This window comes from Larus michahellis, chromosome 4, assembly GCF_964199755.1.
Source record: "Larus michahellis chromosome 4, bLarMic1.1, whole genome shotgun sequence".
In the NCBI taxonomy this organism is placed as follows: Eukaryota; Metazoa; Chordata; class Aves; order Charadriiformes; family Laridae; genus Larus; species Larus michahellis.
In genome coordinates, this window is record NC_133899.1 from 26,613,123 (window position 1) to 26,636,673 (window position 23,551).

A 23,551-nucleotide genomic window follows, 5' to 3' on the forward strand; every position below is an offset into this window, starting at 1 on the left:
GAAGAGGATGATATGAAGCCTACAAAAGCACAACTAGATAGCGCATGCTTCTAAATCCCAAACTAGCCAAGACCAGCCCTGCTTCCTGCGGTCTGGGGGGTTTCTCTGGGTACCTCCACTCTTCATGTCGCTCCAGCAAGCGACAGCTATGGTGTGAGCAGCACAGCTGCCCACACTGACTACAGGAGCAGTGTCACGGGCAAGAGGAGCCGGTGCACGTGGTCTCCAGCGCTGCACACAGCAGCACACGCTGCCCAGTCCCCGCTGGGGCAAGGCACAGGAACTGAGGGACAAGCAGCACTCTGCATTTCCCAGGTGGCCAGTTCAAAACAACCCAATCACATTTCATTTACAAGAAAACATAATGCTTGTAAAATATTATGAGAGTGATAGTTTCTACATTTGGAAGACATTAACTAATTACTTTCCTCCAATTTCCTGTTAAAATATAAAAGCAAGTTTAAGGTCCTGCCCCTAAATCTTGCCTGGGGTCCATATATGGGGATCCATATTTTGATCCATATGCCCAAGAACATACAACTCCTCCCAAGCCACTTGAGGAAAAGGTAACTGCTGTGTTAATGAAGACCTTCTCCTGAGGCCACCTCCACAGTCACAGCTCCAGCTCTGAACTCCTGGGATAGTATCTCCCACCACACGGACAAGGGTATCTGCCCACGCTTACACAACCACCCCCAGCCCTCTGGTGGCAGCAGCAGCAATGCCATCCCAAGTGGGATGTCCTGCTGGAAGTGTGGCATACAACAGGAACGGCGTCCTTCAAAAGCTTGGTTGAGGCAACTCCCATCAAATGTCACCAGGGTCCAAGGGCTGAAACAGCCTTCAGTGCACATCCTCAATAATCACAAACAGCTCGTTAGCAGCACAGTCAACACATCCTACCCTCCAAACCCCAACATGATAGTTCAGCCTCGACCACACATTTCTCATTAATGTTTGCCAATGAACAATTTCCTGCCTCTGGCAAAATGATTGTCAGAAATACCCAGGAATATGAAAAATTGACGACAGTTGCTGGGTGCTAAGTATTGTTCACGCTTGATTGCTGTAATGGCACATCATAGGCTTTGAAAGACAGTTAGGCATTTGTTGCCATCATTAATATGGAGTGAGTTTATCATCCGACCTCCGAGTTCCCTTATGTTCTCTTACTATACAGGCATTCATTTCTCATTTACATTTTTTTTTTCTTAACAGTGCAATGATTTGCAAAATTAAATTCATTCAAACTTTTTACTGTCCTCATTTCCACATATCTTCTATTCCTTTTATGACCATGACAGGGCTGGCTTTGGCTTATATTTCATCTTGAAACGTTTTACAGGATCTCAGGAGCACTCTTGTTTTTCATTTTCTTCCTCATTAATAGCTACATAATCACCACATGATAGTGTTCCAAACTCTTTGTTTTTTATAAGCCTATATTAAAAAAAGAATCTCTGGTTTTTGGCAAAAGATACCTAATCCTGTGTCTCCTGATGGCTGGGTGAACTTGGCAAAAAAAAGCATAAGACCATCTGTCTGGTGGTTCTTTATCCTCTTCAGTGTATCAGACTGAAAATTTGAGCTCAAAAATCTCACCCAATCCTAAGTGCTTTTTCTTCTCATGTTATTTTATGAGGTTTAAGATGCTGAGCTCAGCACAGAAGCAGCTTTACTGTAGTGCTTATGTAAGGTTAGAGAAATTAAATTACGACAATGATTTTGAGTATTTTAGTACTGCACGTTGTATTTCAATATCCTACCAAGGACAGTAGTAAAACTGAGTTAACTACACATATCCCAAACAACAAACTTTTTCTTTTCTGTAAAGACATAAAACTGTGGGCAAAAAAAACCTAAACCCCAAATCATGGCTAGGGAAAAAAGCAGCACCACTACGTAAGAACAAGTTTTTCAGGTCAAACCAAGTCCCATGAATGCAGGAGAATTTTGAATGTGATTTGAAAGAACAGACCAGCAAATCCAGGGAGAAAATGCTGAAACTTTTAAGAATCTTCCAGTACCCAGAGTATTAAAATAACCAAAGCTTGCAAAAAACACTTTAAATTACCCATAAGGAGGTTAAAAAAGAAAAAGATGCACACAAAACTGACATCCTACCTCATCCAAGGAGAATTTAGAACTAGATATTCAGGAGTATCCAAGACACTAACTTCTTTTGAAAGCCTGGATACACAATTTGGAAGTTTAAGTAGAGATTAAAAACTCACCTTAAAAAAAAAAAATCAGTCCCCAAAAATACTGCAACTTTTTCCCTCCATTTTCTGCATTCTTAGCAGCTGGCTTTTCACAAGAATTTGAAACTAGCTCAGAGTCAGACATATTTCAAGCACCAACATACATCTTAATGACACCCCAAACATGGGATGTTCTTCATCCCTGGTTGGCAGCAGCTCCCGTGACACAAAGGTGACTGACCGACACCACGGAGCGGATCATCCCTGGTTTCGCAAGTCTGGGATGTCACCGTTTTCCACGTGACTGGGGGTGAGCTGAGCAAAGCTCCTCTCCTTCCCATCTTCCAGAAGCTCCAGTGTTCTTTGCTCCCCACAGATACCTACATACGTGCCCTGAAACACACTTAGCTGAGCATGAGCTCCCTGCTGAGAACCTTAACCTACTGAAATACAGCTTAGGTAGGCATGCAGTGCCTGCCACCAACTCATATAGATGGCTCTGTAGCATAAACACCATCAACATGGCTGTACTATCTTGATCCAGCCTTCTTCCAGGCTTTCCCCTGAAGGTCTCCCTGTCCCTTGCGAGGTCCAGCGCAGCTAACTGCTTTCTCAAGAGATCTTCCCTCTAAGAGCTGCAGAGTTCTCGCCCATTCCTGGTGTCTCCCCTTTCCCTCCTGCAGAAAACAAGCCAACACATGGGCTTCCTTCACTCTTATTCCCTACGACAGCGCATGAGCAGCATTCGCCTGGGCAGCCCAGGCTTACTTCCCAGTGTACGGAGCCTGCCCCATTCACGTTTCCCAGACAGAAGTGCAGCCTCCACAACCAAGATGCTTTCTCCGGTTCAAACGAAGGGCAAGGACAGTCTCATTCTCCTTTGCACTGACACAAACGTTGCATTACACCAATGACAAACATGTCATGGAGCAATTTCCACCAACCCCCACCTCCGAACTAGCCAGGACACAGTGAGAGTTGGACTTTTTTTTCCCCTCTCTAACCTCATTACTGCTGATTAAAGAACACTTACAAGTTTAAATTGCTTTTTTAAGCCTGTTCTAATTATGATCATCTCCTTTCCTGTAGTAGCTACAGCAAAGAAATTAACCTTAACTTGCATTATGCCAGATAACTTTCACCTTGGTGTACATATAACATGCTCAGCTGGCTAGTAACAGTTTCTGCAGTGCCTGGATGAAAGTTATGACAGATATAAAAATAATCAGATGTTTCTTTAAATGGGCGTACATTATAGACCCTCAATTCAGCAATAAAACCACTGTGAAAGTTTTGGCTTCCTTGGTTTGATTGGGATGAGAGGATGGCAGGGATCGTACGAGGCTGGTCTGTCCTCTGGCAGAAGCACGGTAGGGAGCTCCGTACCCATCCTGACCATGGCAAACAGAAAAATTAATGAGTGAGGGACCTCCTACAGTAATGGTAAAATGTGTTTGCATTATCATAACTATGAAAACCTACAGAAAAGCCCAAATTTATAAATAAAAATAATACATCTTTTTAGACCAACCAGATGAGTTCCAAAATGTAAACAGTTTCAGACAGTCCCTTTGTCAGGTCACTAATTTGTTTTCCAGCTAGGCAACCAATTCATTTTGCACATGCTCATGGCCTGGACAGGTGTACTCTTCGCTGGGTAAAAAACTGGCTGGATGGCCGTGCCCAGAGAGTGGTGGTAAATGGAGTTAAATCCAGTTGGTGTCCAGTCACAAGTGGTGTCCCCCAGGGTTCGGTGCTGGGGCCGGTTCTCTTTAATATCTTTATCAATGATCTGGATGAAGGGATTGAATGCACCCTCAGTAAGTTCGCAGATGACACTAAACTGGGCGGGCGTGTTGATCTGCTTGAGGGTAGGTTGGCTCTGCAGAGGGATCTGGACAGGCTGGACCGATGGGCTGAGACCAATGGTATGAGGTTCAACAAGGCCAAGTGCCGGTTCCTGCACTTGGGTCACAACAACCCCATGCAGCGCTACAGGATTGGGGCAGAATGGCTTGAAAGCAGCTCGACAGAAAAGGACCTGGGGGTGTTGGCTGACAGCCGGCTGAATATGAGCCAGCAGTGTGCCCAGGTGGCCAAGAAGGCCAACAGCATCCTGGCCTGTATCAGGAATAGTGTGGTGAGCCGGACTAGGGAAGTGATCATCCGCCTGTACTCGGCACTGGTGAGGCCCCACCTCGAGTACTGCATTCAGTTTTGGGCCCCTCGCTACAAGAGGGACATTGAGGTGTTGGAGCGTGTCCAGAGAAGGGCTACAAAGCTGGTGAGGGGCCTGGAGGACAAACCTTATGAAGAACGACTGAGGGAGCTGGGGTTGTTTAGCCTGGAAAAGAGGAGGCTGAGGGGAGACCTTATCACCCTCTACAACTACCTGAAAGGAGGTTGTAGAGAGATGGGGGCTGACCTCTTCTCCCTGGTGACAAGTGATAGGACGAGGGGAAACGGGTTCAAGTTATGTCAGGGGAGGTTTAGATTAGATATTAGGAGACATTTTTTCACTGAAAGGGTTATTAAACATTGGAATAGGCTGCCCAGGGAGGCGGTGGATTCACCATCTCTGGAGGTGTTTAAAAAAAAGGGTAGATGGGGCACTGAGGGACACGGTTTAGAAGTGGCTCTTGTCAGGGTAGGCTAAAGGTTGGACTCGATCTTAAAGGTCCCTTCCAACCTCAATAATTCTATGATTCTACGCTTACAAGAGGCAAAAACTTTAATTTGATCAACAAGCATAGCCAGAGAGGGCAGACAAGCCTTCAGATACACAAATACTCAGCCCCATGCAGCACCGAGGTTGGGATCAATTCCTCCAGGTATAACTTGAAGTTAATCCAACAGAATTGGAAGGGGCAATGACAGAAGAGAGGGAATACGGAGTTTTCTGTATTCATCATCAACAGCCTGATGCTCAGGTGGAGACCACTGATGAGTAGTGTCCTTCCGGGGTCTTCTTGACCCTTGAGGTGTTGAAGGACACCTCTCGCACAGGTCTCCAACACTACTAAAACTCTTGGATTACAAATGGAATCATGGAGGCTCAGCCCAGAGTCTAGCCACTAAATTAATGACTGTAAGGCTCCCCACTCAGAAAGCTTTTAAACCACCCAGAACCCAGCAGCCTTTAAATATACCTGTAAATTCCCATGGAAAGCTATTACGAGTGCCATTTCCTAATGGTTTTCTATCATTACAGCAATTTTCTTTCTAAAGCATTTTCCATAAACCAACTGTAGCAGCACCGTATGCAATTAGTTGAAAGAAAAAAACAAAACAAAAAACACAACAACTTTGCAAAACACAGCTTCCCTCTCTCTTCCCCAACATTGCTGTGCAAAAAGGTTGGCTACTGGCTGGGGTGAAATCAGGGGACAGTAAGTAACGCTGCTTATTGTGAAGAGTTGGTCTAGGCTCCAAACCAATCTGCATGTCTAGCACGGACATGAGACATGTCAGAACTCTCAGCTGCAGCAAGTGTAACCTTAATTTTGTCTAGTGCTATAGTTCATGTTCATTAACACGTCTCCTAAGCTCCCTTTGTTCAGCACGCTCCCATACTCGCACCACGCTGCATTCCCACCGCAGAGAAGGCGACTGCACTGTTTGCTGTAATCCCATCAAAGGCAGCGAAGTTACGCTACCCATCAGCTCGGCCCATGAGACATCATTAGCTACTATTCGGAAATCCTTCCTTCGGCTGTAATCAACTTTAGAAATAAAAATAAAATAATGTGTAAAATCAAGTTGTTTCTTATAAGTCTTGATGTCAGAAGACCCAAACTGGGAAGGACCCTGCTCCTAACCTGTTCACTAACATTGTTTTCTAATCTTTTTGCAGAATATCTCCAAGTTTTTGGTACTACTCTATCCAGACAGGTGAACAATTTATTCAACATAAAACTGTAGGATTCCTTCATTTCTTCTACCCACTTGAGGGCCTCCTCTGTGAGGAGGAGCACTTGTGTCGCTCCTTCGAGCTGGACCTGACCCTCCCCTGACAGGAGTTGCACATGCACAGCCCCACTGCAAGCATTTTTGGGAAGCAAGATAACAAGACTTTTCTCACCTAAACTCAACTGTAAAAGTGTCATGCATCTAACTCAAGTTTTTTTCTTTTTTTACTTGAGCTCCCTTCATGAGCCTTCATGCAGTACCCACATCCTCAGGGCCCACCCTCAGCCCCTCCAAAGGCTGACTCTGCCAGAGGAGGTGTTTTGGAAAGGCTGGAAGGATCACCCTGTTGGCCTGCACTAACAGGACCTCCCCCTTAGCCACGGAGGGAGTCTTACACCAGCCATTAGACAAGCTTAAACCAGAGATCAGCGACAGGGATGCACATGGACAGCTGTGTGAAAGGCTGTGCCTCAAGTCCTAGCCCTGCCGATGGTTTGTGTTCACCGTAAGGGAATGGAGCCACGTAAGCTGCCTGCCCTCCTCCATGTGTCTGAACAGAGCTTCCAGGGGTTTAAGCCATGCTTGTAATGACAGCCTTAGCACCACAGCGCATCTTTGGATGGTTTTGTCTCTCAGACACATCCAGAGCTCCTTCACATGAGAGCTAACAACCTATTGTATCTTTGAATGTTGTTGTGCTGTTCCTTCATAGCAGAAGCCCATGCTGGCATTAGCCACGTTGACACAGGGAAACTTGCAGTTTTAATTCAATAATATATAGAAATCGATGGAATTTAGGGAGTAATTTTTCTTCTCCTTGTTCCAAGGAAATAACAGTAGCATATTCCAATAAAAGTAAAGCAGTAACTGCTATTGCTAGCGCAAATCATTGCGAGTGCTCATGATACCACTAGCGTTATCATCTCTGGTGCATTGTTTTTTTTAGCAAAAGCATAGCACAAGTACACTTACGCCTCTGCATATTATATCTAAACATAAAGAGGGAAGCTGTCTGGTGTGTGCTCCCCTTCCTGAAATAGGTCACCTCCAAATGGACAGGAGTCAGTTCACTTTATAAAGCTACCAAGAAGAGGGGATAAGAGTCATTATGGCTCCACGTCTTCTGCAATGACACATCCCATGGAAGTGTAACAAGTTGCACCATTCTGCATTTAAAGGTGTAAGGAAGAGCTGTGAGAGTTTTGGCAGGCTGGGAGCAGGCAGGCTGCGGTGGAGAACCAGAGCCTCCACAAAGGGGAAAAACCCAACAACTCAGCTTTATCTAACAGAGGGACGCTTTTGAAAACAAGTCGCTCCCTTCTAAAAGGACGCTTTCTAGTGTCCATGGGTCAACCTGTTCGTACTCCGTGTGGTACAGCCATAGCTTTATGCAGCTAGCAGTAACAAGCTGTTATTCTACGTGCAATGAAATATTTCCAACTAAACCGAAGACGGGGTACAGAGAAACAGACGCTGTACAACGGTGAGAAGCGGGGACCTGGGGTGCAGCTGCAGAGGAGCGGGGAGATGAGAGATGGGCACAGGCAGGCACATGAGACCCCACAGTTGCAAACTGCCCACCCACGGTCAATTGAAGAAAGGCACAGCTAGGGCTGGACAAAGCTAGTTTTTGGGGTAAGGGAAACTGTTTCTTTGATCTCGTTAACTTTCCTAAACGCCACCGTATCTAGTAAATTGGGATGCAACACAGAGCTAGAGACCAGTGGAAAAAGAAAGAGGTACAAAGGTGTGTTAGCAGCCACATCAAAACGAGCAGGTGGGTCTGTAAAAAAAGACAGCTGAGGGGGGATCTTATCAACACTTATAAATACTTAAAGGATGGGTGTCAGGAGGATGGGGCCAGGCTCTTTTCAGTGGTGCCCGGGGACAGGACAAGGGGTAATGGGCACAAACTTGAGCATAGGAAGTTCCACCTAAACATGAGGAGGAACTTCTTTCCTTTGAGGGTGGCAGAGCCCTGGCACAGGCTGCCCAGAGAGGTGGTGGAGTCTCTGTCTCTGGAGACATTCAAAACCCGCCTGGACGTGTTCCTGTGCAGCCTGCTCTGGGTGACCCTGCTCTGGCAGGGGGTTGGACTAGATGATCTCCAGCCCCTTCCAACCCTATGATTCTACGGTGTGAGGAAGAAGCCACCAGCACAGGCATCACGCTCCTCCTGGCGAAGGACCCCTGATGTGACACCCCAGGGCCAGCTCCAAGGCAAAACCCTGACCAAAGCACTCAGGGCAGCTGGGACTAAAACACCACAAAGAGGGGTAGAAACTAAGCGTGCTTAACAATTTTAACCGCATTATTATGGAAACTGTTTCTGCACAGATATTTCTCTTTCTGTAATAAATATCTATCTGGACTCCTGCCAGTTCTTGCATTAAGCCGTTAAGATTTCAATTATACTAACAACCAAATTTTTCGCTTTATGTTTATATGATGCATTTCCTTGAGATTGAGTGTAACAGGTTTATAAAGGCAATTGAGAAGGGCCTTAGAAATACACGGCATTGTTCCAGTAAGTGGTCTAAGCAACATAAACCCCAAAGTTTTCATGCAATTATTTGTACATCCCATTTAGCCCATTTTAAAAGAAAAAGACACAGCGAGGGACTAGATGATGAGAGCCTTAGAGGCTGATCAGCTAATGATCAGGGCAACCAGGGTCCATACTTGGCTTTCTGCTTCCTAACATGAAGTTACAAAATGAAAAATATTTCACCATACTATTGCGCTTTTCCAGAAATTGAGGATTTGGAAGATCGCAAATAATTTTTGAAGGTCAGAAATGGCCCAATTGACTTGAGTGTCCTCGGTAAGAAAATATCAGCGACAGCTTGAGACCTGGCTGTGGCAGCTGCAGGCTGCGTCCTTCCCTCTGCTTTTAGCCCTTTCCTTCCTTTGCTATTTTAGCACATATCGGATAGATTTGGTCCATTAGTTTAAAAAGACTTGGGATACATACAACCAGGATAAAAAAACCTCACAAGTACAAGATGATGTAACTTTCAAAGATATGTGGCGATATTACTTTGAATTCCAGCAAAACTGTGTCCTTTTTTCATGGACTACATTTAAGATGTCCATGAAAGCTAACCAAGAATAGCAAAAGCTATTTTTTATGAAGTTTTTTTCTTTTTTTATGACATCTGCAGCGAGGTTGCAGAAGAAAGGTAGGGCTTGAACACCAACAAATGCCTGTGCTAATGGCATTACCCTGAGAAAACTCCACTACATACTGCTCCAAAAAGCATCTGGTCCTTCACAAGTGCATTTAAAAAAAATAAAAAACAAACCAACACACAAAACCGAACAACAAAAGCTATTCCCACTAATGCACATCCACTCTACTTCTACCAAAATAGTCCCCGCTAGCAAGAATTTGCACCAACGCTAGAGAACACTGAACCGAGCAACGCAGCACTACGCTTCTCTGTCATTTTCAACATCTAATTCAGATCTTTAAACTATAAAATGCTGCACAATCAGCTACACCACCACATTTCCTAACCTGCCAGAGGTCTTTCTACATTAAGGACCTTAAATATCAAAGCTTAATAATGTAACATGCTTTTAAAATTTCAGTTCTCCCTTAAATTACATAATAATATAAGAAACAGTAATAAAAGACAGCCTTAAGAAGTACATATCAAGTTCTAAGCAAAGAAAACCCACCTCCAAATGTGAATTAACAAATCAATGTTTACTATTTATACTGAATTTCCAGCTTCATTAGTAATTGAGCTTTTGGAGATTAAAGGAAAGTACTTTTAAAGGGTATAGTAGTCTGTTTTGTTACTTTCCCTCTCACACTGTGAAGGAAATAATTGCCAAAAAAATCCTTTCAAGACAAAAAAAAAATATAATTACAGATTGTAATTCACAATGAAATTAAAGGCATTTGGAGACTCAGTTCACTTCAGAGGGAAGATTCACTCGGTCCCATGAAAATGACACTATAGAAACAGGTGGGGGTAAAGATCCGGGCAGATGCCACTTGCTGCAAAAACCCCCTAGAATGAGCCAAGGGAGCGTCCCAGCCACACCAGCTGCCTCCGAGCTGTGCTCTACAGACCAGCAGCCAGCCAAGGGCTCTTCAGGGAAAAGTTGGATGAATTTCATGGGACCAGGGTGCCCGTTAAAGCACGACGTTTGACAGCGGTCCAAGCACCCCAGATCCTGTGGTTTCAGGCAACAGAAATTAAGTACTCTCTATTTAGCAAATAAGGGGCTGGTCTCTGAGGATGAGTTTACACCCGTGCAGCGATAACAGCCCTTCAGCATGTCAAAACAGTATCTTTAAGACTTCAGCGAGATGCAAGTATAACAGGCAACAGTCTTCAGAGGACACAAAGAGTTACCTATGCCACAGCTGAAGGGCATAATCTAACACACGGACCATGGGACCTTATTCTGCAGCACGCCCATCCGACTGGGAAAGGTAGGGTGATACACAATTTCCCAGAGAGCACAATTAATGCCCCTATCAGCAACTACCTTCGTGAAATTAACACCTGGACACTGGTGTGAGACCCTGTCGCTAGTCAACCTGGAACACTTCTCTAGTGTAAAAAAAGAATGGCCGGTAAATAACAACTCTCCTATTCAGAGCCTTGATTTTGTTACATTACCAGTGATTGTCGTGATTCAGTGAAGCAGCTCAACACATACTTAAAAATCTTATTGACTGAAGTATATACTTCAATTTCCCTGAAGCGCTCTGCTGGGTCTGTGCGCTGCCTGCTCAATAGTCATCTCTCTTCTTGGAAGAGTTACGCACCCCAGATCGGCACAAAACCTGCACGTCACAAGCTTAATTAACAGAGTTGAACCAACATTCCTTTGCAAGGACACAGAAGTGAAAGAGGGGGGAGCCCACAACCTGCCTCCGTTTCCCCACATAAGGTCTTGTAATTGTTGGTTGGCCCGTTGGTGCTTGTAGATGACTTTGAATCAATGAAAGACCCAATCAGGAAAAAAAAAAAGACGACAAACAGGTGCCAAGGTCTCGATTACCAGGACAAACTCCAGCAGCAGCTCCCTCCTATGCATAAGAGCATGGTGAAGAGACCAACTATGACCTTGGTACCTCAGGCCCATGTCTGCCATACCAGCAAAAAACTGGTGGATGAAGAACTGGAACCAAGTGACCTCCAACACCAGGAGGTTTTGGAGGGGCAGTTATGACCCCCGTGCTCTGCTTACCTCTGGACACAGGACTCCCTTCTGCCCCAGAGTCACTCTTACTCTAATAAATTGTCACAGGGAAGCAGAACCTGAATATGGCACATGATCAAATAACACATTGCTGGGACATGTTGCTACACAAGTTATCGTTAAGTCAAGTTTACAAAGTGACTGATGCAAATTCAATTAGTGTAGGTGATCATCCTGTATTCTCCTGAGAACAGGCAGCATACAGATTCTGGAAAGGCAATACCTAAATTTTTTCATCTTTTAATTTTAGCTACGAAAAAACACACAAACTCTTTGATGCAACATAACTTTCAGAGCAAACTTCATTCATTTGTAAAGACAGAGCACCCCTATGGCTTACATGATAGCTCTCCTGTTTTGCACTGGTAACAATCTATAGCACCTAGCTGATCCGATAGTATTGTACTGAATACTTTAAGTTTTTCTTCTTTGTGGATCTGCTTCTCTTTTAACCCGGCAGCTCTTGTGAACCCTATTGATTATTAATTACCTATGCAACCTATATAGCTAGATATAAACCTGAGGAGGGGAAACAAAAGATTAACTCCAAGTGCTCTTTCACTTATAGATGAATTTGAAGATAAGGGAGAATAAAGCTTGGATCTTAAAAGGTCAAGCCTGGAGAGACTGTTGATTTTTGGACATCCACTACAACCTCCTGCTCAGCCAGGCTGGGGAAGAAGGCTACCTCGGCACTTTTTGAAGAAGTTGAATAAAGTTCACTACCTTTTCTAAAGAGCAAAAGGAGGCAGGAGTTTGCTGAAGCTTCCTGCTCTTTATACTTTATTATTGACTTCCTGACATAAAATGGAAGGTTCTTAGCTAATGTCAACACTGATTTTCTCCCCTTCAACGTTCCTCTGCCTTTTTTTATCTCGCCAAATTACAACTAACTTATTTTCTCCCCTCCCAAAAATGCTTCCCAGAAGCGCCCTGATCCAAGTTCCCATTGTAAACTTTGGATTTGTCTCAGCCTGGGGAAGGTAGTTTTAGAAAGAAAAAAAGGATTGTTTTGCATGAAGTCAAATCCCCGGCTTCTCCTTTCTCATGCAGCAGCAGGGGAGGAACAACACAGCAAAGTCAGAAAAAACAAACCAGGCTTTATATTCGGAACGTTTTTATAGTTTCAGTGGGAGCCACAGAAAGGTCCTTCTCCAATCCTCACCCGTTTTAACTGTCCCAACAACCACACTGCAATGCTTCTGCCTTCTCTAGATACAAACTAGAAACAGCCTCTCTTTCAAGATATTTAAGTTTCAAGAGGTGGATTTTCAGAGGGTTTTATGGAGACTCAATCAAGTAACTACCTCTCTGCTTAAAGGGAGTTAAACAACCAACTCTCTCCTGAACCCTGCCGAGGAGATTATTGCACTCCTCAGGAACTCTCCTCAGTTTGAAGAAGTTGTCCTTTCCCAAGTGCATTTCATTAAAGGTCTTACTTCCCAAATGGTTGTATCTTGCAAGCTTTCTGCCTCACCACTCTGGAAGGTGCTCACAACCGCCTGGCGGCCCCATTGAACAAGACCAGCCCATGCAAGGCCATTTCAGCTTTACCTATTGACGGCAGAGTCCAGAACTGCTCCCCAGCAGAGTGACACGGTATGACATGCGGGCGACGAGGAGCCACAGCAGCTTCTCACACCCACAAGGTCCTGAAGAGCTGCAGCTCTCACCAGCCCTTGCAACTTAATCCTGGTACAGACCCATAGACAATGGGTGCTACTGCTGCGTCTCACCTGCCTGCCCAGCTAAACATCCTGCGTTTAGGAGCATCCCTTTACCTGAGAGCAAATGAAGGCGTAATCCCCTCCATGCAGGTGGACAGATCTACCTAAAGTCAAGGAGGAACCAGGCAGCAGAGTCAGAACTCGCAGAGGCCCCTCCACATCTTCTAATGGGTTATGTCCACCATTTTCCTTCATCGAAAAAGTACCCGCTTTCAAACTACTGGAGTTTCACGTGTACAAATGCCAGTGCAAGAGCCTGGCTCTGCATCATAACACACGGCAGCAGAGGTGATCCCACTCAGCGGTTACCAAAGCAGAGAGGTACATTTAATTGTCAAGTTTCATAGCCTGTCTGCTGGTTGCATGCCTCGTTATCTCTTATTTCACACTTACAGAGCCATTTAGGGCAGGAGCTGCCCTCCTCACAGCACAACAAAGCTCTAATTGGGATATTTTTGGACTGTCCCCTCGAGGAAAGGAAAGAATGCTGGAAGCCCTCAGTCATTCCTCTCATCCTCAGGCAGGAGCAATGGGACCACACTGGAGCCATGACAATTAGTCTTGAGGAAGCGTTTACAGACACAATTCAATCCCAAGCCCCTGCTGCATGACAATGTGACACTGCAGGGCTGAGGCTGGCAACACTACACCATAATAAAGAGCAAACTCAGGCAGAGGTTTTACATCTTTGAGACAGGAAGATTGAGCTCCGATCCAAAGGAGACTCCTCAGGTCAGAAGATCAGATGCAATCCTGTCAGTGATCTCCTGGTGGAGAACCCCAGCATCTCCCCAGAGAACCTCCGCTCTTGCTGCCCTTCAGCTCTCCTTCACTGCCCTCCATTCCCCCATGTACACCAGAACACTGCAATTATTCCAACACAATTTCTACCAATATTTCTTTCTATTGCTCAGTCACGAAATCAGGAAGGCTGGAAGAGGTGGGTTTTTTTTCTAGTACCCATTGCGGTTTACCCAGCACGGTCATGCAGCCTCTTGCAGCAAGGGAAGGCAGCAATGTGACACCAGCTGGGGGAGACCCAGAGCTGCTCCAGCTCCCTCAAACCCCTCTTCTTGATACCTGGTACACCAACTGGGACTCAACCACTCGCCCTCAAACCCTGCAGAATAGTATAAAACAAGATTTCTTCTGCACAAAAAAAGGACAGTAAAGCTGTTTCCCTTCATACCCCTTTCTGCTCCCACCTTCTCAGAAGCACCCTCCATCTGATCTTGCAGCTACTTTTTGAAGTTACTGGGCCTGGATTGTCCCTGGATTCAGTGTAGAGCTATACTGAATCTCTTCACTACAACGGCATACAAACTAGAGTTTCCATGCAATTTTCCAATCAAAGCAGTACTGCAAGATAACCTACCAACATCTCTTACCGATGCTTAGAAATTCCTGAGGCGCAGTGTTGAGAAAAGTCAATAAAACAGCCAGGAAACCCAATCAAAACTGGAAAGGGCATTAAAATACTCAGTCCCAGCTGTGCAGTCTGCGGTCACACAAACCAACCCAGCCAATGCGGCTGTAGTGGGCTGGGGGGTGCCAGGTCTGACCAACAAAACCCTGATTACAGTGGAACTAAAAATACACTTTCAGTTCTCAAAACACAGACCAAGTTTGTAGAACTTACTCATTGATGATGTTTTCTCTTGTCATTAATTAATATCAGATTGAATTCCCTAATATTACATTATTGTTAACATATTAAAAGAGGTAGAATTTTGTAGGCTCCTTCCCATCAGGCAAGAATGTAATTATCCCTTATCTTTCAACACAGCCAAGCCCAGTAAATACAATTACAAAAATTTATGTTCACTGGAGTGTGAAAAAATAAGTCATAAAATTAATATTGTATTTATCCTCTTCCTTTTAGTAGTTATTAAAATGCCCCAGTGATTCCTTGACTCTTCGTTTTTACGGCAGCTTTTGGCTGGAATTAATTTTGACTTTAGTTTTCTGCTTGTTTACAAAGTTTTTCACATTTCTCAGAATTAGACAGGCTTCCAGCCATAACCGAGTGCTTTCTCTTTTCTTTGACAACAAAATAAGGTTGCAGCAGTTGTTCAAGAACTGTTTGCTGCTAAAGAAGGTGGGAAAAGCTATAATTTCCCTTCAGTTGTTGTAGATTATGCTCATTCCATCCCCCAAATAAACAATTTTGACAGTCTTATACCAGTGAGACAATTGACAATTGCTACCCTATAGATCCCTGCCCTATAGGTCTCTCTCATACCCCTCTTGTGTCTTTTATCAGGCTGAACATTTTTACCAAGTCTTTGCATGCAGAGACATCTCCATGGCTCGGGCCATCCTTGTCAACAGTCTGTAAATGTGCCCACCTGTTCCTCTGCAGAGCCCTAACGAGACTCCTCGGCCACCCAAAGCAATGGGATCTATACCTAGTGGAGAACCCAAGGGAGATGCGTCCTGCTGGGGCAAAGCACAAGCAGCCAGGGACACGTTGCATCGGAGGAGGGCGTTTGCTACACCCGGTCCTCTGTCATCTAATAAGCTGCAGTCCAACGCTTGGCCACTAAGTACACCAAGCAAGACATTTCTTCACTAAAACACCTCTAAATGCATCTCACTTCTATGCTTGGCTTCAGTATTTGGAAACAGCGGAAGGTATGTTCTCAGAGGAAACGGAGGAGTTAAAGTTGATAACGCACCTTTACGAAGTTTTTAAGTGTTACCCAGTTAGTCAAGTATTAAACGAATGCCTCCATTTCATCTCTGCGTTTACAGAACATAAACTCCAGCAGAATGGCATTTTTCAAGCTGTCAGGTTCAATGCCGGTAAGGAAAAGCATAATGCAACGACAAAGCAGCAAAGTCTTCATTGTAATTCCCTACTCTCTCCTCCAGATTCCCAGTGCAAAAGGGGAAAAAAAAAAAAAAAAATTGCTTTGTTACACACAGACTAGTAACACTGCTGCTGCTGAGTTTACCCACATGATTATAGCTCTTTGACCATCTTGAACTGTTGCACTTCAAACATTGCTGTCTTGTGATCGCACTTCTTTGCAAATGCTGCAAACAAAACATCAGGACTACTCAAAATGACAAGGCTCCCTTTGAGAAGCAGAGGCGTCACCAACAAGTCATTACCATTACTGTTATCGAGGAAAAAAATAACTCTTAATGTATTTATCTATAAATCTATCTTTTTTCCTCCTGCTCCCTGCAGTCCAAGGATATACTTTAGTCATGACTTCTACTTCGGCCGCGATAACCAGGCTTCCTTTTTTTTTATTCTTGCCTTTAAACCTCATCCCAGTTTCACTATTATTTTATTATTCTTATTTTTGGTTAAATTCACGAGGAAGACATTTCGCATAAGGGAAGACGACAAAGCTAATGGTCCTCACTTTGAAGCAAACAGGAGAAGTAGCAGCTGTACAGGAGTGACTGATGTACTTTTCTTAAATTAAATCAGCTGTCAGAGCACTGGAAGAGAAACTCACGCCTTACGGAAACACGTACACTATGCAGAAAGAGAATCTCAGAGAGCACACATGTTGCGAGCTCTGCAGGTAGGGATTCCTCCCATAGTACTTTAGGGGAACAGGCAAATAGCGGATGCCAGGACGTCGTCTGGGGTAGCAGCACGTTTCCATGTGGGCACGACTCAGGCAGGAGCTGTTGCCAGAGGATCCAAGAAGGCGCATCAGTGAGCATCTGGGCAGGGATGGAAATCTGACACAGGCTGGTTTTGGGAAGCCCATGAAAAATTGTGTTTTTTCTCCTCTCTGTCTATAATTACACTTTCCTGAAAGACCAGTATGAAGTCCTGCTTGATAATGCCAGCTGAAAAGCCTGTAGCTGCAACGATGCCTTTTCTTACCCTTTCTTAAATGAAGATACCATATTTACAGCCCTCCAGTCTCACAGCTCCATCCCTATATTCCTGTGAAAATACCCAGAGGAATCTGGAGAAAAAAAAAAAGCCTATTGAGCTTATTACTGAAGTGCATGCTCCTTCAGAAGTCTGGAGAGGAGATGACCAGACTCTCCAGGAACAAACACAGTAAGTTCCTTGATATTTACTTTCACCCCATTATCCCTAGAAGACCAGCAATTCCCCTCTCAGTTTATAACCGACTGCTAAACCTGCCAAGAACTTTGTTTTATTAATCCTGTCTGGTTTGCCATAAGCATACTGCACAGCGTCTGGATGGGTAGACTAAAAGTGATCTTAACCAATAAAGTTGAAGTACCTCTGGTAAATATTGCTTTTAAAGAAGTCATTTACAAGCTTGACACTACCCAGCAATGCCTTAAATAAAACAAAGCACCTCATTGTACGGAATGGTCTTGAAGGAGGGAAAATACGTAAATATACTACGCCTCTGAAATTCAAAGCAAGTCCTTTCATTTATCAAAGTTTAGCCTGGGCACGTCTGGGTCCCAGCCAGCCCTGCCGAGTGGTGGGCAGCGAGCAAGCAGCAGGCACTTGGCACCTCCAGCATGAAGAGCATTTCTATACCCTCACCAGTGCTGGGGACCGGGGGGGTCGCTGGGGTGGGAAGTGCGCCCTCCTCACGCCGCACCGAGCCCCACGCTGCAGGTGTGGATGTATCAGACACCAACGTGCAAGGAAACATTCCAAAGGCAGTGCCAAACCAATCATTTGGAAAGATACGTGTAGTTTTCTTGTGTCCTCTCCCTAAATGTAGCAAAGAAACCTATATTTAAGGGTTCCTAAGAGCAGGATGGTAGCTGCTGTCACCTCCCATAGCCCTGGTGACATTATCAGCCTGCAGAGAATGTCGTTTGCACACTCACAGCACGAACAGAGAAGTTACGATTCCGCAGCTTTGCTTTTGTTCTGTGTTGCAGGATGTCCCCAGAGAAGCTCTGCAATTAGGACTCAAACATTCCTAACGCACTTTATTCTTCTGAAGTTTTCCTCAAGTTTCATGAGGTTTTAACAGCAGCTGAATTTCTGTTCAAACCTTCCTATTCCCTGCATAAAAGGCTTTATGCGCTACAACAGCTTTGGTTTTTTTCTTGAATAGAGCCTTTAAACTTAAGCAAACCTTAAAGACGTTGTGGTCTCTTCATTTTAGTAGTCCTTAGAGAGGTCGTTCTCATCTTTGAGATTCATGAAACGGTTATTTTAGCATTGCTAGATAAGCAATTAATTCCCCAATTAATATAAATATTTTATATGCAACTGGGTTCTTATTTGAATAAGCAATTATGTTAAGGTCCTTTGATCCCAAATTAGTACAAAAAACATCCTGGCATAAGGAAATTATTCTAGAAGTTTTTGTTTAGACATAAACTATCTGCGTGTGCAGAAGAGGAACACATATTCACGCTACAGAATTTATAAGAGTAATTAGAGTGCTTCAGGAAATCCCTGCACAGGTTTTCAATGGAGATGCCTCCCCTGTTCCCTTGAAGGTGCTGGAAAACATCCACCTTGATGAGATCGCCTGCTAGACCAGGGGAGAGCAAGAGTCCAGCACCTTGGGAAGACAGTCGTATTGACCCTGTTGCTTTGAAACAATCAAAAGCCATAATAAAAAAATATCCACTGTCATCTTCTAAGAGAATTTGGATGAGAAAACCCACAGGTGAACTGTAGGCCACCAATCCGTGTTACCAGTCCAGAGAAAGGGTTCCCAGGCCGTTCTGCATCATTTATGGGGAAGAAACTGTTAGGATCACACTTCTTTTCAGATGCGATCCACTGGCCTCAAAGCGACAGGTGTAAATAACAGTACTTCTCTGCAAACTTGCTAAAAATTACTGTAATCTATGTTACAGTTTCACTAATCCCCTCCAGTGTGATCCCACTGTGGTCCATTCTGCCCCCGCCGGGCCAGGATGTGTATCTCCAATCCATCAGTGTGGCAGTCTCAGCAGTGAGGACAGGGATGCTGGTCACACGAGCCTACACCCCAGACTTCCACAGAAGAACACTCCTTGCCCTGGTGGGCACTGCCATCTCTTGTACATCGAGGGACCCCACTGGAGCACCTGTGCCAAGAGCTCGGGCTCAGCCTGTTCTCCCCACAGCTGTGGAGGAACCAGCCTCTGCATGGCTGACCCCAAAAAATGCTTCCCCCCTTTCCCTTGTGTTGGGAGCTCTGACTCTCCACAAGCCAACTGAGCCACAGGAGGGGAAAACCTGCCACGAAACCTTCTGGGGCCTCTTTATAACTCCCTATTGAATTTACGGTCTCCCCACCCTGCACCCAGGAACACACTGATCTCCATCACCCATTGATTTTCCTAAACAGTACTGGCTGATGGAAAATTACACATCTCTTTAAACAAAAAAGCAATTTTAAAGTCTCATTCTTTATTGACTCCTCTTCATTCTGCTACACTTCATTCATTTCTCACTTTCACAAGATGCTGATGCACCTTCAGCAAAGTCACCTGGGCAGCAGCTAAAGCACCACATCAGGGATTTCCACCAAATCAAGAGTAACCAGCACCAACCAGGTGATGGAGACACCTGGACCACAGCAGTGAAGGACACTAGCTTTTAGACCTAGAGGAGCACATAGCTACAGTAGTAAACTCATCTGACCAGCAACAGTGACTGATGGAAGAGGGGCTGAGGGCTCTCCTGAGCTGGCTCCTGCTGCACAGCACCAGCACCGCTCTGCTCGCAGCCACAGACGTGGTCTCTTTGGATTTACTCCTTTAGATTCCTTTGCTCTCATTGACCCCTCACTGATTAAACTCAAGTTTAATCAGACCTAAGAAACCAAGATCAAAACTCAGGCAATGCAAGAATTTTAAACAAGAACAGAAAAAAATAGAATACCTGGTTTCAAACAGTACCTTATGCTGTAATTATGCTTGAGGAAAAAGGAAAAAATGGGATTTCAGCACCTTCCTCTGCAGATCAGAGGATGCTTCTTAACTTGCTGGAAATATTTTTTTTAAACCGTGCAAAGTACTAATGATATACAGAGATCTGTATTGCAACCCACATACCCAGCTGTCCCAACCGGGCATTTCCCTCAGTAAATAATGCTTTTTATTCTGGCCAAACAAAAACTCGGAGAATAGAGTTCTTTCAATTTCAGTCCTTGCCCGTACATGTAACTTTTTTAAAAGCACATCCCCTTTCACTTAACTTGGGACTGTACGCGCCTCCTCTGCCAGGAGAGCTGCCTACCATGCCAATAAGCTCTTTTGGAGAGCCAGACGGCTGAGGCCAGGTACCAGACTTTTTGTTAGACATCGGGTCAAGAAAAGAGGAGAGAACAGTAAATAAACATCACTGACACACCGTAACTGCTCAGCAAATAGATCGCACTTCATCGTTTCTGCTTTCTGAATCATAAGCAGAGATTAGCTACAAAGACTGAGAAACTATTATTGTTTTCAATCATTAAACCACTAGGAAAGGTCACAAAGATAATTGCTGCAAGAACAGATCACAAGGTCGAAAGAAATATTATTGTTTTTTGCTTGACATAGGGGAAAAAAGTTGGCAATGGTATGAGTTAAAGAGTGTACATTTAATTTTGTCCCAAATTCACACAAAGTATTACATATATATGAAAGGTATAGTTGTGAAAATCACCTTCCAACCCTTACAGTTCTCATTCCATTTTTAGGAGCAGATGCTGTTGGGGTGGGGGGTGGCAGGGTTTCCTGTGCTGTGAAAAGCGATACTGTCAGAGGTGCACAGGCAGAGCTCAGTCTCATTTTCTACACTGGTTTTGGATGTTGTCGTACATACCTGGCATCAGCCATGCACAAGAGGTAAAGCCAGCGTACAGGAAAACAAACCATGTCTGCAGTGTGAGGATTTCCAACTTAAAAGTACCTGATATTCATCAGCGAAACTTGATTGTTAAACAGTTTTTGACTAAATGGAAAGTACCGAAGGAAGCCCTGGATATACTGACAGGCCAAAACCCAAGGTTACAATAAATGAAAACTTTTGCCAAAAATGAATGTTCAGGTTCTGGGTACTGACTGAAATAAGACATTGTTTTTAATGTCAACGGTTTTCATTTTCACTTATCCTTTTCATGAGATGTAATTTAGTTTCATGACAATCTAATATTCTCCTCAGTAAGTTGGAGAATAAAGGAAATTAATAGTGGCTGATATTATAAGACAAAAATCCTATCAAGAGTAGACTACCTGCATTTTGGCAAAGATATTTTTGCTACTGGGTTACATTTCCAAGTAGTGGCAAGATAAAGATATACCTAGATAATCTCATAGCTGCTCTCTTTCCCATGAAAGGTTGGAACAGATGATCTTTTGAGGTCTCTTCCAATTCTACAATTTTACTCTTCTACAATTCTTTAGTTTTCAAGTCCACTGTGAATCTGGAGCTAAAGAAGAAGTCACATTCACCATTTAGAACAAGAAGTTTGGTCAGTTTGTCCTTACTCATTTTCCACCCAACATCAAATACAGAAATCACCAGCCAGATGTCACCTAAGTACCACCAAACAGCCACATGGGAGAACCAAGGAAAGCACACTTGCCTTTGTATTTTTTTTGAAAACTACTAACATTTTGAAACCATAAAAGCAAAAACTTACTGAAAGTTTACAGTTCACAGTAATTTGTTGAAAGCATTGTCGGCGATGACCACAAGCTGTTTTACAAAAGGCACCAGGTGGAGCACGACTCGAGGAAGGCATTAACAACATTGCAGTTGAACACAACACAGAGGGCTACGACAGAGTTTGGCACCCAACTGAGAGCCGGTTGTCCAGGCTCCTTCTGATTTTTAGAGACAGGCGGGCACCTGAAGGGCAGGGAGGCTGGGGAGCGGATATGTTTGATTTTCTTTCTTCCCTGGGCTGGCACCACGTAGGTGGCTGCTGAAGATCAAGCCCCAAGCTCACGCAGTGACTGCCTCCTCCTCGCTCGCAGCTCCCAGGGGGATGGGATCAGGTCAGAGCAATACACAGTCCCCAGGTGAGCAGGGGACACAAGAACGTGGCCATGCTGAGAGCAGCCAGCTGCTCTGCAAGGGGCTGGTAACCCCCACCCCACGCCACCGCAGCCCAGCTGCATCTGTTGGGAAACAAGTTGGGTCTTGTGCTTGCAGCACCCACCACATTGCCTGCAAGGCCACCAAGAACCAGGCACATGAACTCCTACCTGCAAGAGGAGGATTTTACATCGGAGTTCCTAACTGATTGGGTTATAGAACTGCTCTCTGTCACACCGCTGGCACCACAAAGGGGGTTTTTGTGGAGCTGCTGTGGCAAACTACTCCCTAAAGGAAAAGTAAACAACTGCTGCCTTCATTTGAGTCAAAATGCACCTCGCCTGCTGCAACTTGATCTGCAGTAAGAACAGACTCTCTGAAGTTACATATATAAATACCAAACCCACCATTTCAGTCCAAGCTCATCGCCTTCTCCTCAGCCCCACCAAAGAGCAAACCCACAACGCCCAGCTGGAGCCGGTTAACCACAGCAAGGTGACGGCGCCATTCTTTTGAAACAGTCATTTCTTCTAGTAGCCTGGAAAAAGAAGCCTTTCGCCCATCTTAGTGTTGTATTTCCCCCCTGAATTACCAAATGAAAACACATTTTCACTCTGCAGAAGTTATTATTAGTAAGAGACTTATCTCGTGAAGCAAGCAGCCAGTCCCAGGGCTGCTCTATGCTACAGGCTCATCTGATTAACATTTTGAGATCCTACATTAAAAAAAGAAAGCACTAAGTATAATGTTCCTAGGTACCTCTCTGTAATTCCAGAGAAAGAGCGCTGTAATACCCAAATGGCATTTAATCCGGCACTAAAAACATCAACACATAATACCCACAACAGCAAGAAGCAAGTTCTGGGGGAGCTCAGCCTCCCCTCATTAAAACCAAGCATTCATTCTTCCCTAGCACATAAACACACGGAGAAAGCTGAAATGCCAGAGAAAAAGCAATAGAAACCTTAACCAGAAGAAAATAAATAAATGCATAAAGCACAACACTCACCAGGTCTAAGAGACAGCAGGACAGTGCTGTCCTCAGGGCACCCACAACTCTCCCTCTGCTCCAGGACTTCAGCCCAGCCCCACACCCTGATTATACGGTTTCCTTGATGAAAACTGAAAACACCTGGGTTTAATTTTCAAGGAGAGTGTTGCTGCCATCATGGGGCACCTGCTCCAGACCTTGCTGCTGCTGGGCAGCCCAGGCTGAGCACCCCTGGGCTCCCACCGTGTGTCCTGCTGGGTGCTATGGGGTGCTCAGCACCCCTTGGGACCTCACAGGGGATGTCCAACACATCCAGTCTGCTGGGAAATAGCTCAAAATATTCTACTGGTCTTTAATACACCCACTTTAAAGGTGGTTTTGTTCTATATGTACTCTTGCTATACATTCCCCTTTTCAGGGTGAAAATCCTTGTCAGTCACCAGGATTCCCAGCAAGAGGCATGGCCTGATTGATACTCAAAATCACCAACAACACCAGGCTATAGCAGCGTAACAGTTGGGGAAATAAAGCTACGAGGAAGATAATCCACACTCGT

General features: G+C 44.6%; 1 long non-coding RNA gene across 1 annotated transcript in view; it reads right to left on the reverse strand.

Moving 5' to 3' along the window:
• Positions 1–23,066, reverse strand: part of LOC141742116 (uncharacterized) — a 95,647-nt gene extending 72,581 nt beyond the window's left edge. The window contains exon 1 of the long non-coding RNA XR_012586594.1: positions 23,014–23,066. This is a non-coding gene — a long non-coding RNA (uncharacterized LOC141742116). The remainder of the gene's footprint in view (positions 1–23,013) is intronic.
• Between the last annotated feature and the right edge of the window lie 485 nt (positions 23,067–23,551).